Raw genomic sequence first — 15,854 nt, 5'->3', positions numbered from 1 at the left:
AGACCTTGAAGTTCTCTAAAGATACTGTCACTAGGAAACGCCAGGAGCATCCTTCATCTGGCTGCCATGGGCCATTACCCGAGGCTGACGGGGTCACCCCTGCTTGCTCCCATCTGCCCACGAGTCCCAGCACTGCCCGCCCACTACTGCTCCACACACACTGCTTGGGTTCAAGCAGAGTTAAGCCTCAAACTTTGGTTTTCTGTAATTTAATCAATAGCGCAAAGGAAGGTTTTCAACATCTGCTTGTAAACTGACATTTAAATGGCAATTGCCAGTGGAATATAGGCATATGGTTATGACTCAAGTGCAGGCAGCCAGGCACTTGGTTCACAGGGAGTTGTGTGAGCACGACACAAGTGCTGAAACACCTGACCCCTTTATACTCAAAGGCACAGCAGAGCATGAACACCTCACACCTTTGTCACAGCATCTTCCCACCACAGGTAACAGCTTCCGAGAGATGAGAATACGAGCCCATCCCTCCCTAGTAAGTTCACCATTGCCATGCGATGCTAAGCACGAAGAAAGCTCCTGTTCCCTATGGGATTCTGCTAACTGCAGCTCTGAAAACCCAACCACTCACCTCTGTGCTTGGGGTGGTTGGCAGCTCAGTCACCACCAAACTCCAGACAAGAAAAAGCAGAGACGCAATTACTAATTGAGAATGTTACTTTCGGGAGGTGGGTTTGGGGCATGTATTTATGTATGTTCATTATTTTAACCAGGACTCGGGAATCTTACTTTTCACTGTAAGCACGGACGCAAGCAACTCCTCTGCTGTGGCTCCAGCCTGCTCTAAGAAAGCGCCTCGCCCCAAACTGCACCACACAGCAGTCTCTGAGATGCCCCCCAACGCAGCTCCATGCAGCACTGCCTCCCAGCTGCCTGCAGTTGGCTGCATGTGATGTGCCAGCCACCATATGCTGCGTGTCTACTGACGATTGCCACTTAAATGTCAGCATTCAAACAGCTGTCACTGAAGTTGCCACAGCTCTGCCTCATCCCTGAGCAAGGAAAGCAAGGCAGCTGCCCGCGTGGCAGCAAGGGCTGCCCCATCCAGGTGCTGCCCAAATATAGCACTGTTTTGGCCATGGTATTAATGAAAATGCCCAAATACCATTTCAGCCACACTCAGACACAGTAACCCACATACAGGCACGAGACAGTTCAACCTGAGGGCCTGGCCCACACACCGGTGCCCCCCATCAGACTCTAAGAGCAACCTTCTGTAGGCAGCGATTCCCTACAGCTCTCAAGCTGTCAGCCTGTGCCCCACGCTCCACACTCCCGCTCAGGATCTGTGAGCGGATCTGGCTCAATTGCAGTGGCACCGAGCAGGCAGGCTATAAAACAAAGGTGGCTCTGCTGCCCTTTCTGTCAGTGACAGGTCACATCACCCAGAAATCAATTGCTCAGCCCTGCACCCAGTGCCACAACCATCAATAAGGGATTTGCTTGAGTGGGGCCTGTGCTGCATTCCATGTGCGGGATAAAGCATCTGATGAAGATTAAAAGAGGAAAAGAACATTAATATAAGCCTGCCTCGCTCATGCACATGCAAGTTTCCTTGCTGAAGGACAAACATCACAGTAAAAGTAAGCACATATTGATGGATGTTGAGGTGAATATAAAAATGTATTAACCTGAGAGATAAATATTGACACTGCTTTGTCTGTGTCAATATTTAGTTCAAGGAACAATAAATTTTGATATTCACTGAAATGAGTCGATACGTGCATTGCTACATACATTTTGTATGAGCTCCACCAACTCTGCTCCTTCCATCCCCAACTTGCAGACTGGAGATTTGCCTTTCAAAAGTGCTTCTCTGCCAGGGCGGGTGGTAATACACCAAGTATCCCCTTCTAGCAGTGTCTACAGGGTGTGCTTTGAGAAGATACAGCCAGCATCCCAGTGATAAGGCCCAGCCTCTACTCCCAGCTGTGCTGGGAATGCAGGGAGTGCAGCAGAGGCCGCAGACAAACCTCCACGCAGCTCTGGCAAACAACACTGCCCTTCTTGGAATGAGTTGGCACTGGCCAGCAACCAGCTGGCTTTTTAATGCAGCCTGGGAGAGTTAACCTGTGGTCTGGGTCACACAGCTGGAAACCACATCTGGTGGCAGCTCCCACATCGGGCAGGGATTCCTGCAGCCTGCAGAGAGACCTGGGGCCACTGTGCTCACAGTGCTCACCCCAGGGCTCACAGGTGACTCACTGGAATCAGGACATCAGGACAGTGCTGTCTCACAAAAAGGTGCAGGAAATGAAGGGCACAGACAAACCAGCAAGCTGCCTCTCGCTGTAATAAATGATATAAAACTGCAAAGTTTCAAGAAATAGGTCAGTGTTGAGGACAGAGTTGTCTTTCTCCCAACTGAAGACACCATAAATGGTCTCTCTAGTTTACATATGCCAAGGCAATGCATGCATTCTTCCTGTAAATGTCATTTCCTTCCTTAAAACAGTACCATATCCATGCGTTAGTGGTGACAATGCAGGGAATTTATTTTTATCCCTGAAAAGCTTCCGCCAAGAGCAGGAGCTGTCAGGTGCCCTGAGAAGAACATCACACAACTGTGAACCTCCTGCAGCTGCTTTTGATACCTGATCTCACAGGTGACTGTGTGCTGGTGTAAATCCTCCAGACTCCCCCAGACATCTACCTGGGCTATGAGCATCTCAAGTCATCAGGGGAACACAGACAGAATTAGCCAAGACACAAGCGGTAACAATTCTACTTGGCAACTTAAAATATCTCATGATTACCTTCAGTTTTTAGCAAGGTCAAGTTGTGATTCTCACATATTGTTAAATACTGTCATTTCACAGCACAAACAACAGCAAACAGCTACAAACACTGCAGGAAGGCTCATGACAGAAGTGCTGCCTCTGCTTGAATGCAAGCAGTGCCCGAAGTCGCTGTGTGCTCAGAAGACATGTGCTCACTGCTCACACATCACTGGTGGAAATCATGTTCATGTTAATACTTACAGATCATGATGGGGACAGTACCACAGCATTCCACAACAGCAGCAGCACCTCCCCACACAGCTCCTGCCTTGAAAGGGCAGTTATTTCTTCTGTTCTTCATGCAAAGATCTGTATTTCAAATACGAGTTTATCTTGCTCCTTGGCTTCAATATTCCAACTGCCAGGGACTGGTGATGGGAGAACTGTGGGTGCACTGTGCCCACATTGGCACAACTGACGGTAAATATCAGTGTGGTATTTGCAGCAGTGATCCACATGGGTGCCCGCCTTTCCTTGGGGTGCCCACCTCACGTGCTGTATCACTAACAGCTCCAACATCCTGCGCCAGCTTTAAAGGCCTTCGATTCCATTTGGTCCAATGCTTCCCCCATAGAAGCATTTAAATCAGGGCTAATTTAGGGGAAAGACGATCAAGAATACTGTGGAAATAGACACAAAATCACCACCCAAAGACATACTGTGGTACAATACATATACTTTAAATTGCTCATCTTTCAGAATTTTAACATTCCAGCTGTCAGAAAAAACATGCTTGTTGGAAACAGTTATTTCTGTACTGAGAAAATATTTTTAAAAAATGCTAATATGGACACAAATGTGTAGAAGGCAATGGGCTTAGTTTTTATTGATGTTTCTTCCTTGCAAAACAAATTTTTGCCACGGTTGCTTTGATTTCTTTTTAGAAAGACTGAAGTCTTGTTTTCTTACAGTGGCAAAACAATGGAAAAATACATTTTCCATATAAATCTCATTTAAATTCAGCGTTCTAACTAGCAAACACAATTTAGAATTGAGAGCTTTTCTGTTTTTACATTACAAACCCAACCATCGCAACGTTAAACAGCTCATCTACTGCAGTTCAGCAGGAGGAATCATTGAACAATCCGCTGCAGAATACAAATATGGAAACAAAGCAGCAGCTCAGCAGATCTACGCGGTACCGTGAGCTCCGCCAGGGACTGAGCTGTGCATTATATGGAACCAATCGCCTTAAGGGGAACCGGAAAAGCTCTTCCTAAACGAGAGTGGTGCTACCAACCTCCAAGGCAGACTGCTGTACCGAAAGCACTCAGATGAAGAAAACTTGCACGATAGGTAGTGTGATGAAAATGGAATTATTGAAGTACAAATGGTAGGAGATGAGGACTGCCAGCTGCTTTAAAAACCAAACATAATTGGGGTTTACGTGCAGCAGCCCAATGAGAACAGAAACCAAGGCAAACTGCCATAGAAATTACATGCAGCTCTCCAAATCTGCACCAAGATCTGCATGCAGGGAGTGAGCACACCGACCACCTTCCCTTTCTGACAACAGCAAGTGTTTTTCTGCTCTGAACAGATTCCCTTTCAGAAGGAAAATGATAAACAGACGTGGTCTGAGCAGCAGCCAAAGTTCCACCTGTCACCAGGTCTGAGGAAGACTGCAGTCTACAGGAGAGCTGGGGAAGTTTTTTTGCCCAGAAACTGTCCTGTGAGATAATAGAGACTTCAGAGTGGGAGGCTGCTACCTGATGGAAGGAGCAGAGGCAGCGGGCACCTCAGGTTCCCCACTCACAGCAGCTGTTCCCAAATTGCAGGTGGATAAAGCCCCAATATTCCATCCTGACCCCTGGAAGCACATCCTAGCCAGATGCTAGCAGAGGGCATGGAAGGCAGCCATGGCACAAGCAGGCAGTTACAGCTTTAAGTCAGGCTTGCCCTTGGATAATTCCGATCGGAGCTATGGGTGGCAGTGAAGGCAGCAAATGCCCCAGCTGTGCCCTGCTGCTCCCCAGCGTCCTGCAGGAGCAGGGCCTCCTCTGCCAGCACCTGCTTCTCACTCTGCATACATTTCAGTGCCACTGAGAGAAGCATACTGAGAACAGACACGTCAAAACTTCTCTCAGTCCTTCTCAAGAAACACCTGTGCAAGACAAAGAGCATCTCTCCTTCACCACCACCTTTCAGCAGCCTAATTCAAAGCCTAAAAGCCTCCCCATGCCAGGTGAGAAGGCAAAGGTGCTGTGCAAGGTGGTGTGTGGACAGACAGATACCCGGCCACAGACCCACAGGGGCACTGCTCAGCCTGGGACTGTGCTGTGCAGTCAGAGCAGCATAGGGCTGTGCAGGGAGCACCCCAAAGCCAGGCAGCTGTGTGAGTGCAGGCTCCATCCTGCTCCTCAGTACTCACTGAAGAGGTCAGCTCATTTTCCTGCATCCCCCTTGTAATGATTTTTCTCTTAAGGAAACAGTGCTGTTCCTTCCTTTATGCGAATCTCACAGGGTACATTTTTTCAAAATAGGATGATTTCTGGGGCAAGTGAAGTTGTGGGGATTTTAACAGGGACTAAACCTGCCCTACAGTGAGTTCCAGAACGCTCTTCCAGCCCAATGCAGCAGGCACCAGCTTTGAGCACATGGGACCACAATGATGGAGCAAAGGCTTTTACAATTACCCCTCCAAATGTAATAAATATATGACTGTGAAAGATGGATGACTAAATATCAGCATTCATTGCAAGTATAAGCATTGAGAGACTTCCCTATGCAACTTAAATTCAACTGCTGCTCCTCGGTTTGACCCATACTGCCACAGAAATAAATGCTCCTATATAGCTTCAGCCACTGCTCTTCCCTGTTAAGGCAGCCAGGAGCCTCTCATCTCTTATCCCCATTCCAGAGCTGTGACATAACGTTTCCTACGCAGACCTACCAGCTCAGCCACCCTGGGAGAGATTTTCAGACTCCTTTATCTTGAGCTTTGTACAGTTTTCACCTGCTAAATAGGGAAGCTCTCACTCCCCAGAGCTAATAGAAAGAAATAGTTAAGAATTAGAGACTGAAACAAAAAGTCTAAACCACCTCCTCCTCCAGCAATAAACTTCTGTAACCAGTAACCATAGAAGATAAAGGGCTCTCTCAGAGCAAACAGACTCACTTCTGAAGGATGAGGACCTGGTACCACCATGGCTGCCACTACAAAGCCAGCCTGTCCTTGGGCACATGGGGCAGCCAAGCTCTGGTGGCAAAGCCCACACAGCGCAGGGCACGGGCAGGAGCCTCAGCCTCTTCCCTTTATGCAGCTGGAACAAAAAAGGTTCCCCTGACTCTCTGGCACACAATCTGCAGGGAGAATCTTCCATCTGCATCATCTCTGTAACACCCCATGACATCTTCAGAAACAGGTATTTCTCCCCCACTGCTTTCCATTTACCTAAGTTAACTTTATTGGACACACACAAAAAAATACCAACCTGCGGAGGTGGAAACTAATTCCAGTTAGGTACAAACAATCATGTACATCAGTAAACAACAGGCAACAGCATGGAGCAGAACCAGATCTAAGAGGGCTGCTGCACAACACAGGAATTGCATCTGTGCCACCATAGGGTCGGGTGCTGACTGCAGCCCAAGATGGATTTAATTAGCAGCTGATCACGAAGTCTAAAATTACTTGCTTTTACCTTCTGATAATAGGAAAATGGTTTCATTTCTTACTCATGTCCCCGTGTTTCTACAATATACTGCATTACTGCTTAAATTCCGTGTGCAGTCAATCACATTACTACGCCCTCCAGGAGGTTTTCAGTAAGTCCTTAAACCCCAAGCACGCAGCATAGAAAGCCATCGCAGGGTACGAAGAAGGCTCTGCTTAATTTTACATTTGTTATTTGGCCAAAATAGTGGTTGTTCTGCACTCAGCCTCATACTTGTAATAAAACCCTGCTCATATACTAAAGAAACATTTCATGACTGAATAATGTGCCAATTGAAAAGCAATCTCGCTAAGCTACAGGAAACCTCTTGAGTTGCCAGTCTGAGCAAAATGAAGCCTCGACAAAAGGAACCGCTTGGAAACTAAATGAAAATTTAGCAAATTGATCTGAACAAGACAATCCTACGTACAGCGCTATGTTTTCAGCAACAAGAAAGAAGCCTGCTAGAGATGGCCTCCGCAAAAAAAAAAAAAAAAAAATAAAAAAAAATCACACCAATAAATCAAAAAGCAGTGTTACTGTTTGTTTGGTCCTTTTTCTAAAGCAAGATATTTCACTTTATAATGGCAGCGCGGGTAACTGCGGAAGGAAGACAACAGGCACCCAAAAGTTGGATGTTTTCTCAAAAGAAGGTTCTTTCTTTCATTCTCACAGCACTTTCTGTACACATGGCACCTCAGGAGCCCCTCAGCAGGGCAGCACTCCCACTGGTGCAGGCTGGGCTCAGGCTTCGGGCAGCCCACATTCCTACCTGGTCCCCACGGCACCATCACGAGGCTCTCATAACAAGATAAGCAGCAGTAGGAACTCCAAAAGACACTTGACCCATCCAACATTTTCAGAGAAAAAATTTGCACTGTACATGCAGATGGAATAAGGCTTTTTTTTTTTTTTTCTCATTAAGTGATACTTAAATATGCAGCCTGTGCGCTGCACTTCCACTCTACTTGAATTAGTGATTTACACTGACAGCTTACTTTCAGTTCCACACCTGGAAAGGAGAGATAAATCAAACCATAAGCTGGCAACAACAGTCTCAAAATCAAGAGCACTTTACCCCAGAGCTCCTCGGAGACTGCCGAGCTGGCACTGCCTTGCAGCAGGTCCAGCACAAGTTAATGACAGAGCCAAACTGCACAGGTGCATGCATTAGCTCCTTGTTTTTCCTTAAAGAAAGAGACAGAAGAAAGAAGAGAGAAATAAGAGAAAAAAGCACTGCTCTGTTTCAGGAACAAGTGAGTGTCAGCAGCCTATTCTCAGGAGCACAGAGTGCACCTTGCAGTGGAGTTGGAGTCCTGACTGCTGATCCGATGTGGGCCAGTGCCCCACCACACAGTGTCCCCTGTCCTGGGCAGCAGGCTGCTGTGTGCAGTGCGTTGTGTCTGGAGCTCTGATGGTTTCTTGGAGCACCTGCCAGAGGAGTTCTTTAAGGCTGCCGTGCCCTGTGGCAAAGTGTCCAAATAAACACAGAAGTGCTCTCAAGCCAGAAAGCCTTCCAAGAAACCAACAGATTTCCTGCTCGGTGCAAATCTAAGCAGCTCACAATTTGGGATTTGCACTGGGTACTTGAATGTGGGGTGTTAGCGGCCAAGAAAAAAAAAACCACACACATACACATAAAGTTCAAGCTCTCCTCTCTTGAAGCCAATGGAAAAAGCTCTCTTAATATTGCATGTAGAAATGCCTGATAGTTGTAAATAACTTTTTCTGTGTTTAGCTCATATATAATGAAACAGCAGTGAGCAAACGCAGCTCGGTACTCAACCGAATACGATGCTCCAGCAAATGCATCTTTAAGCTCGCGTGCAAGTCACTGCCCGAGTAGTGGCCACCAGTGACAAGGCACAAGTGTGACACAACACCTATCTGCTGCTTCTGCAGCTCCATAAGCAAAACAAGAGGCTGCTCCCTCTGCCAGGGAGGAGGTTCCTGTGCTCACCAAATGGAAATGCAAAAAACTAAGTTCACTTTGGATTAGAAAAACAAGAGCAGAGGTGGCATACAGCCATGCTCCATGGTTTAGTTACTGGTTTAAGAGGCTGCTGCACGGTGCCAAAGCCATGCAGCATGGGTGGACAGCAGAGCACCACAACCTTGAGACACCAACCTCTGCTGAAATAGAAGGACTCCCAGCAGCACTAAGGCACATCCTGGGCACCCCACAAAAAGCCATTCCCTGCAGCAAAGCATCACACATCGCAGCCCTGGATCTGCATGTGAAGCCCTTCCTCCCAACCTGCAGCATCACTGCAACCCCTTCCCACAGCCAGCACATTCACACCATGCTGACACACTTCTTTTCAACCATCTCAGAAACAGAAACCAAACCTGAATCCCTATCCATCAGGAAAAAACTCTCCAGCTTGAAGAACATCACCACGCTTGTTAAAGATTTTACCAACGACAATTAAACGACTTGAAAACAAAGTAGTGACAGGTATGTTTTTTCAAGATCACTGATCTTTCAACTAGGGGGAAAATATCCCAGCTTTAATTGCACAAAGCTGCATATCATGCTTCCCTCTCTCGAGATTTCATTACAGGCCTGAAACCAGAGAATTGTACTGCCAGCTCTTGCCTGCTCTTCTAGCTATTTCTGGTTTTTAATAATTATTCATTAATTGCACACTATGATAAGATCCTTGCTGTTTTGAAACATTTTCCCTCTGGCCCCCATACTATTAAAGACCCTGATTGCCTGCCAACAGCGTAAAATTAAAAATCAAAGCACTACCTCTGAAAGGTTTAATATGTGCCACATTGAAAGAGTTTCTACAGCTTACAGCCATGTAATTGCATCACCGGCTAACTGCACAATCTCTCTCAGCGTTTGAAATGTTTTCCTTTGAAACATCAGCCAGCTGAGAGCAGAGGTTTTGTTTAACGCCCCAATTTACTCCCCATGCACACCGGAGAGCTGCACGGCTCCTGTGTCCTCCCCTGCTCTTTCTCTGCCTCCCTGGCTGCCTTTCCCCGATTGCTCTCTTCATGGAAAGGGATGAACTTTCCACAGTTGACCAATGGCCACAGCAAGGAGTGGGCAAACCCCATCCCTGTAGAACAAACCCCAAGGGCTCCAACAGAGCAACAAGGCACACTTGTGGCTTTTCACTGAACGTGCTGAGCCCTCTATGTTATTTCAAATACAACTCCGATTTCCAGATGCTATTTCTTCAGTTGAGGGGTCACACAGACAGGAGGTCACCTGCGACCAGCCTAATCACACCATGCAGGCTGAAGAAATGTTGGCAATTGGGTTAATCAGAGCTGGTCAGACAAAGAGAAGCAAGGAGATGCGTCCTGCGTTGACTGAGGTATAGTCCAGGTATGCCAGAAGTGAATAAAGATGCCTTTCACACAGTTGGCTGCTGTAATGATTTCAATATTAACAGTGCTCTTTCCCAGAAAAAGACAATTTTCTGCCTTCGGTTTTTTGGATCTTGTGATTATCACAAGTGCCAAAAATGGCTTAATGCTTATAAAAGCGTACCTTAGTGAGGTATTCCTCTGCAAGCCCTCAAAGGAAAAGCCTTTAGTCATTAGTATCTGCGCACACACACCATGAGGTACTTTTCTTCTCAGGCAGAGCCTTGGTTCCCTGCACTCCAGGCTTCTGCACTCCTGAGGACAGGACAGGGCTGTGCCGGAGCTCCCACAGCTGCTGGTGCTGCCCATGGACTGACAAGGGGCATGACAGGGGTGGAGGGGCAAAACTTTGTAAGCATCTTTAACATCTTGGCTGGGCTCAGTTTTAAAGATTGGACCATGGAGTCTAATCCAAAAAAACAGATCCACGTGTTGCAGTAATTGTGGGTTTGTTTGTTTGTTTGTTTTACTTTGATGGGAGTTTCTGGAGTAGAAAGTCAAACTGTAGGCATAAAGGGCATTTCCCCGGATTTGGAAAGATTTCCATGCAGGCTGGAGCTCCATATGGTGTATTCATTTGAAAGCAGGAGATCATAAGGTAGAGAGGTGCCACGTGAAGGACAGAATTACTCAGTGAGAAACCCTCAGTATATGTGGAGCAGTCCCACTCAGGGTCAGTCCCTGCTCCTAAGCAAAGCCTGCAGAAATTTCCTCTAATGCATGCAGACCTACACAGGTGGTTATTCCGGGCGTTAAAATGTTCTCCTAAGCAGCACACACAGGTGTTTTCTTTCTCTCTCCTTTCTTTTTTCTTCTCTTACAGAATCATACATGGGCTAACACTCACCTGGAAGCATCACAAAACTCCTGCCCTACCACTCGCGCTTTGGTCAGCAGCAAGGAGCAAAGAATTAGCAGAGATATGTGGGATGAGCATCCTTTCCTGCTCCTCACCCCAGGAGCTTTGAAAAATTAATAGCTGGAATACAAAGCTCAAGTGAGAGCACAGGGAACATCCTCAAAGTAACAGCCAGGTTCCTGTGGACACAGAAGGAGAGAGAGGCCCTCTGCTCACCACCAACACACGCTGTCATCCCGCAGCGTTTTCCCTTTGCTGTCACATCCCTTCCTCCCATTCTGTGTCTGGAATATGTTGATTTTACCCTGAGGGTATTGCTGGTGCCAGAGGTGTTCACCTTATCTGCAAAAAGCAAGCCCCTTGTGTCTTGGAGAGAAGAAGGCTTGCTTCCAAGTTGCAATGTCAACTTTCCTTTGCTGCAGTCTGGCGCTGCTCGCACAGACGAGCTGCAGATACCAACAAAGCCTGGGAGAGAAAACAGAGCTCTCAGCAGGACTCGGTGAGCAGGCTGAACTTTCAAAGGCGTATTTGTACCTGCAGGACAGGCTTAAGAAGTACCCAGGAATCCTGCACTTCCCACAAGAAGAGTAATTGCTTTCTGGGGCTATTTTAAACTACGAACATCGGCCTTTCTCACATTTTTCTGCATTGGGTCGGCTGCCTTTTTTCTTCCCCTTTTCAAAAAGCAGCTGTGAAAAATCTCTCCTAACTTTCCAGTGCCATAATGCTGAGAGGCCCTCGTGTCCCCATTAGCCAGCACTATCAGAAGGACTGCACCACTTTTTTTCTTCTTCTGTTTCAAGTGCACTCAGAAAAAGACAAAAATGTGGGCTCTAAAACATGGAATTTGCTGTCCTGAATAAAACCTGTGCAGCACACTGCCCAAATAACTATCTCTGTGAGCCCTCACACTGTACTTCATGTTTCCAAAAAAATTATAAATCTAAAACTTGATCAAAAAATGTGTTTCTGGCTCATGAAAATCCTTCCGTTCAGTCTATAACCCAAGGAACTACATTATTCCCTGATTAATGCTGATGAGTTTTTGATGAACCCAGGAAAAATACCAACAGTTGTAACACATCATAGGTAAAATACCATCTTTTTTTTTTTTTTTAATATGCTTGAAAATGAGCTTGAAAGATGTCACTATCTTAGCAGAAACCATCTAATGGGATGTGTATGCTCAGGGAACCAAGTAGCACAGTTATAATTAAAGTTTCATTATCATTTCCATTAGAAAGTAGTTTCTATGGGATTTGATTCAACAGTAAAAATTGGTTCTGTTGATGATAATTTGTATGCAAGGTCTCCATAGGTGTTAGAAGCAGTGGGTAATTCACAGCACACAACAATGCTGCATGTGCAGGATGGGGCATGGATTTTACCTTGGCAATGCCAGAGCACAATATGGAGATGGGAAATATCAACAGTTGGCAAGAAGAGATCCCACTGCGCCCACACAAACTGGGCTCGCAGGATGTGTCCGTGTGAGATTGATGAGGAGGAGCAAAGCACTTTGAGAAGCAAATAGGAAAGCCTTTGTAATTACCATTAAACACAACTCATTGCCCCAGTACCAGTAAAACCATACCCAGGTCACAGGGGAACGTGCTCCTGGCTCGGTGCTGCTGCTGGCTCAGCCTTCTCCTGGCAGCTACAACCACAACGATGCTCAGACCAGACACATTTGTTGCAGGGAGGAATTTGAGGCTTCCCACCTCCCTTGCTCAGTCCTCACATACTACAGCTCTGCAGATCACTGGGGTTTTGTCACCACAACATAACTTGGCGGACAGGCTTCAACCACAGCCACAAGAGACTCTGATACAAAGGCATTATCACTGTACATCAGTACAGCTCTGCAACACATTCAAATGTGGAATATAAAGATACAGAGGGGGAAAAAACACCCAGTGGTGGACCAAATACTTTTTGGGTGTATGAATATGGAGTTCACTCAAGTGTGCTGCACATCATTCTGGTGTGCAAAGCCTCAGCAGGGAGCAGAAAGCAGTGCCTGAAATGGAGATTGGGATTTCAGATAAAAGATCTGAAAGCGCAGTTTGGAAGGGTGAATTGCTTATTAGCTGAAATGAAATTAGCTGAAAGCTTTATCAGATTAAAAAAGTAATTGAAAATGTATCAGTATTTAACAGAGACTATGTACAGGAAAACAAACCCACAGTAAACAGTGCGACAAATACCCAGGTTCAGGCATTCACTGATGGCAAGAAGAGAAGCTTTATCCCACCTGAATAAGAGGAACCAGGTGGCAATACTGCAACGAGGTGAGGAGTGAAAACTTGTTTTAGATTTGAGCAGTTCATGCAAAATTAATGTTTCACTTATTCCAGAGCTGAGAAGTGCATGCTCAACCATATCGCAGTGCCAGCGAGTGTCCGGGGGCACTGGGGCTGTCTTTCACTCCAGGATTAAGTTGCATTTATAAGGCAGCATGTATGAGATCATTCTATTAAGAAGTCATCACACCTTTAAAAACTATTCATCACAGCTAATCCTGTCCCCTTCGTAAGCATTCAGTACCAGAGGGGCTCTCTGTCCACAGGCGCACTTTGCTAATGCAACACTGATTTGATTTCAGTGAGTGGGAATCGGGAGCAGCGGAACTGTTGTGGCAGCAGACACCCAAACAGCCCTCAGCCACTCAGGATGCAGGAAAACGGCACAAACCACGAGGTGAATCCAAACAAGCCATCACCTTGGCTCCCACCTTCACCTTTCAGAATGGAGGTGCTGAAATTCACAGCAAACCAGGCTTTACCAGGCCAACACACATCCACAGAGCTGGAGAGCTGACGGGGCCAATGAAATACCAACTGGCTGCTCATTCTGCCTGCCTCACCAGCACACACAACAGCACTGGCCCCAACACCGCCAATTGACGACATGGAGTGCTGTGGAGTGGACCAGCCCTATCCTCTCCCCCCGGCCATGTGGGTGGCTGTGGTCAGCAGTGTCAGTTGGGTTCTCTGCCCGAAATGTGAGTTTGCTTTCCTTGTCAGTGGAGCACATCACAACGCATCTTCCTGAATAATTCACTGGCTGTCTCTGTGCACACTGTGCTATCTGACTTTCCAACACACCGCGCTAGCCTCTAAATACTGACTACCAACATTCCCAGCAGCTAGCTTTACTTTATGTCGCATTGCTCCTTTGTTTCTTTTTAAGTGTTGCGGGAGACGGCGCAGATATTTTACTGTCTCTCTCTTCCAGCGACACCAAATGCCACAACATTAGCGTTATTAACATATGCATTAGCTCAAGCTGATCCGCTCTCCCAGCTGCTGCTCGCAGCTCCCGGTGAGAGGCTGCAGCAGTGAATCAGATAGCGCTAATGAGGGTGTTAATGAAGTTCCCGCAGTTGAACGCAGTGCTCTGAGAGAAGCACTAAAAGCATGTCTCCTGTAGTCTTTGAAACCGTGATGGTTTGTGGCAACTGACTCTATTTATTTATTTACTTGCTCACCATTCAGCGTAAAATTCCTGCTTGGGAGGAAAAATCAGCAAGAGAAATGCACGTGGTGGAGAAATGACAATATTGCAATCTATTCTGAATGCAAAAATGGAGAATTGAAGTTAATTAGGAAACATCTTCTAGCTGGACCTTCGCCAGCTCCTCTCTGCCCTGCAGAGGGCTGCCAAAGCCTTGCTTGCCTTTCATTAGCTATCTTTCTGCTCTCACTTTCCCTTACTTTGTCCTCAATACATTGTTTCTTTCACTTTTATTGCTTTAATAACATAGTTTGTTAGTACCCTTCCAGATATTGCTCCTGCAATTTAATTAAAGCCACGTTCCAAAAAAATCGATCGTTGCTTCTTTTTATAAAAACGTCCCCCATGCATCAAAATATCTGAAAACAACTGAAGAAAGTTGTTTGTTTGTTTGTTTGTTTGCTTTAAATAAAGGCCTTCCAATTGGACCAGGAGTTGTTTCCATGGCAGTCTGCAGCTGCACACGGGAAATACAAAAAGACAGTCCCTGAGATAATGCAGCAGGGAGCCTCCTATGTGTCCTTATGAAAGAGAACGTTAAAAGAGGTACCAAAAAAAAAAAAAAAAAAAAAAAAAAAGACAGTATAAATAAAAACAGCAGTTGGCATTGCTGTACAAAAAATCCCTGCAATCTCTAGCAATGCAGCCATTAGGTTGGTAATCACAGTTCCATCCCTCTCCTGTGAGCACAGTGAGCGCCGCTAAAGTGAATATTGTTCAGGGCTTTTTTCTGCTCCCCTCCCCAGTAAACCAAATAATTGTAAGTTAGTTTAGCAACATTTCTGCTGTACTTCTGTTTGATTATATGGCAACTGTGCTGGGGTTTGTGCAAGGAAGACCTCAGTGCTCCACAGGTCTCCCAAGCAACCACGCCATAGGAGAACAGGGTCAGAGAGGAAAATGCTAAACAAGTATTCGATTTCCTGTTGATTTCCTCTGACAGACCGTCTGCATGCAAACATCTGGGTTTCTGTGAATTCCTTCTTCTAAGGAATGGATTTGAAAAGATAACGAAGCTTCCAAAATCATAGGATTTGCCCTCAGAACTCACTGGCACTCCATGCCCACTAGCAGTTGGGGTGCTTCCACCTATTGATGCTGGGCTCAGAGAGAACTCAAGGTGAGACAACGTACAGGGTGCTGATGAGCTACAAGCACAACATGCCACTGCTGAAAGCCATGTCTTGCTGCTGGATGGGTACAAACACTTTCTGCCAAGGCAGGGGCATATCTCTTGCTGCAGATTACCTCTCAGAGGATCCTCCCTCTGCTGCAAGCACAAATTCTGCTGCTGTTTCCCCACTGACAGCTCCCATCTGCCTCTGCACCAGAACTGTCCCCATGTGTCCCAGTCTGTCGCTCTGCCATACGCCTGGATGTCAGCTTGCCAGCAGTGTGACTGCAGCAAGGATTGAGCCCCATCACCACAATCTCTTGTCTGGATCTTCTCGGACCACCAGTGCTGCACTGCCCGCCTCCCCAGCCCCCAGGACATGGCAGATTTGGTCAACATCACTGGGTGCCTGGGACAGACCTGAGCTCTCAGTGTGCTGCACTCATTTCTTCTTCAGCCTTTGCAAATGTCGCTGGAGTTGTTTGCAACCAGAGTGCTTGAGAGACCTCTTATTCCAGCAGCTGAGA

At 46.5% G+C, this 15,854-nt stretch overlaps 1 protein-coding gene across 2 annotated transcripts in view; it reads right to left on the bottom strand.

The window, feature by feature from the left end:
• The window catches only part of GPR39 (G protein-coupled receptor 39), a 64,779-nt gene that overhangs the window by 5,451 nt on the left and 43,474 nt on the right, over window positions 1-15,854 (bottom strand). The gene's annotated exons all lie outside the window — the stretch shown is intronic.

The sequence above is a fragment of the Meleagris gallopavo genome, chromosome 7 (genome assembly GCF_905368555.1).
Source record: "Meleagris gallopavo chromosome 7, MGAL_WU_HG_1.1, whole genome shotgun sequence".
Taxonomy (NCBI): domain Eukaryota; kingdom Metazoa; phylum Chordata; class Aves; order Galliformes; family Phasianidae; genus Meleagris; species Meleagris gallopavo.
This window is presented reverse-complemented; position numbering and strand designations above follow the sequence as displayed.